The following is a 2948-nucleotide window of genomic DNA, read 5'->3' as shown; positions in this document are numbered from 1 at the left end:
TATTTGACTACATAAACCACCAATGTGTTTGTGGTGGCTTGGGGAGTGCTGTAATAACACTGTGGGCATGCATGGTAAATGGGATAGCCACCAAGTATGTCATCAAGACCAATCCATATCCCATGTGAAAATAGAAAGTATGTTTTCAATATCTTCCATCCTTAGACAAGAGGACATTAAATACCTCTAAGCCCACTTTCCGGCCTCAGACTATGGACAAGGAGACTTTCACTTTCATCTCAGCTACAGAAATGTTGGAGAGAAAACATCTAATCTGGTCTCTCTTTATCTTTTACTATGTCCTATAAGAGACTGTGAGATTAGAAAGAGTAAGATATGTTTAAGACCATAGCTACCTATTTTCCAACTTTTTCTTTTACCCTCTTTGTTCTTTGCTCTGCCTAAAAATGGGTTGTGAGACAAAATTAACAACTTTCCATATACCTGAATAAATAATGGGGCAGATGCAATCCAGAAGCAGATCTTAATTTCTCAATTTGGAGGAAAGGAGATATTAGGAGAACTTCACTTTAATCTCAGCTCCTAGCCATAATATCTAACCCTTTATTAGAGAGTTATCAGCTATATAATTAAGGTTAATGGTGAGATTATTGTTTGGCTCCTCGTATTTTCTCTTTATTGGTTAGAACCCAGAGAGGAGGATGGGTGAGGAATTGGCTCCAAGCAAAGTGGACCCTATGGTGGAGAGTATCCATGATTACACATGTTCAGGGCTGGAAAAGGCAGGGGCTAATAAAACCAACCACAGTGCATTTCTGTCAACTCAACAAACATGCCTCAAGTACCTAAATACGTAGACAAATAACATAAAAGATTATATCTAGCACATTTATTGTAAGATAAATAATTGTAAGAGATATGGCTACAGGGTAAGGAACTTAACTCTTGATACTTTTGGTGTACCATCTAGATGATCCTTCCAACACATTGGCCTCTCAGTTCCTTGGAAAATCTCTCTTCCAATGATCTTGTTCCTCATGCTACCTCAGTTACTCAATCCCATGAGCTTATCCTAGATCTCATCATTACCAGTAATGGCAACTCTAGTCATTTCATGCCTTCAACTCTCTGACTACCATCTTCTAATCTCCACTCACTCTCTTAGTAACCTATCTCCAAAAATCTCCACTTCATGGATCCTTCCATTAACCTGCCCCCATGATGCTTTCTCTCCTTCCTAAACCAGCTTAAATGTCATGGTCAATTTGCATTGACCCTTGATGTCCTTGATTCCACTGCCACTCCTTTACTTCATATTACTCACTAGATAATCCACAACTTAGTTCAAATCAACTCTCCACCCACCCATGATTGGCATTGAGCAGCATGTCTAGATATAAACACCCAACCACTGCTGACTAATATCAATTTAAATCTATGACTGGGGACTCAAGAGGGCCCTTAACACAGCTCAGCAATTATCTTACACTTCCCTAGTCTATTCACTCTTCCATGTTCCTAAATCTCTATTGCAAAATATCTCCTCTCTCATCAGATCTTCAATGTTGCCTTTCCTAAATTTATTTTCAATGAATAACTTTGCTTTCTATGTTGAGAAAATGGAAATAGTCAGATGAGAATCACCACTCCCTCTGACCTATCTGCACTTTCTTCTTATTTGTGCCCACAGATGGACTTTCTACAATCCTAACGCCAATTCTTCCTATGTTCTAGATCCCATCTCTGGTACCTATTCAACAACATTGTTGCAACAATTCCCTTCTGTCTCCTACGGTTTCTCCCTCTGTCCTAGACCACTCCTATCAGCATACATACATGTTAATATATTTTTTATTTGTATTTACTTAAAAAAGAGTAAATAAATCTAGACCCTATATCCCCTAACGGCTAGTGCTTTATTTGTTTGTTTTCTTTTGTAGAAACTCTCTTTTTTAAAAGTTTTATATACTCGCTGCCTCCATTTTCTTTCCTTACAGTCTCTTTAATCCACTTCCATCAAGTTTTCACACTTACTCCCCGTTAGAGGTGTTGTTCTCAAGTTTACACAGAGACACCCACATTTCTCTTATACACATCTAGATGTGTATAAGAGACAGGCATATGTCATACTGAATACTCTCTCAATAGATAATTTCTATTACTTGAGAATAGATTTGTAAATTCATTTTTTGTTGTAAAGATAACCATGTACTATGATAACACATGGTGGCTTCTTTATTACTTCAAGTATCAAGAGCTGTTTCTCTTGTTTCTACTACTTGTATCACTGGACTCTCCCACTGAAATTTTTGTGTTATTTAAGAGCTATTTCTACCACGAGGAAGGTGATGAGAGAATAACAAGTTGAGCTTCCTGGTTCTTGAGTTAATTGGGAAAGTATAGCTCTATTGTCTAGAATTTGCCCATCTTATCTTCCTCACTACTTGCCTTTTGGAAGGAGATTGTGATTCTTCATCGAAGACTTCAACCCCACACCAAATCCCTAAGGCGCTATGGCCTAATGTCCAGAAAGCTCCTCCCCACAAATGCAATCTAGAGTAAGTCTGACCTTCCTTCACCTCTGAAATTCCGGGAATAAGCCTCATGCTGCCATCTGTCTAGGTCAACAACTTTAACCACTGCCTTTTGATTACTCTTGAGGTCATAGGTTTATTAAAAAGAAGCTCTGACTTCTCACTCTGACTGAAGGTGTCTAAACGAGAAGCTTAAAATTCTGACTAATATCTAACCACATAACTAACTAGAAATTCTGACTAGATTATTTGACTACATAAACCACCAATGTGTTTGTGGTGGCTTGGGGAGTGCTGTAATAACACTGTGGGCATGCATGGTAAATGGGATAGCCACCAAGTATGTCATCAAGACCAATCCATATCCCATGTGAAAATAGAAAGTATGTTTTCAATATCTTCCATCCTTAGACAAGAGGACATTAAATACCTCTAAGCCCACTTTCCGGCCTC

Source organism: Mandrillus leucophaeus, unplaced genomic scaffold (genome assembly GCF_000951045.1).
Source record: "Mandrillus leucophaeus isolate KB7577 unplaced genomic scaffold, Mleu.le_1.0 Scaffold173, whole genome shotgun sequence".
Classification (NCBI taxonomy): Eukaryota; Metazoa; Chordata; class Mammalia; order Primates; family Cercopithecidae; genus Mandrillus; species Mandrillus leucophaeus.
The sequence above is the reverse complement of the archived record's forward strand: the minus strand, read 5'-3'. Positions refer to the sequence as shown.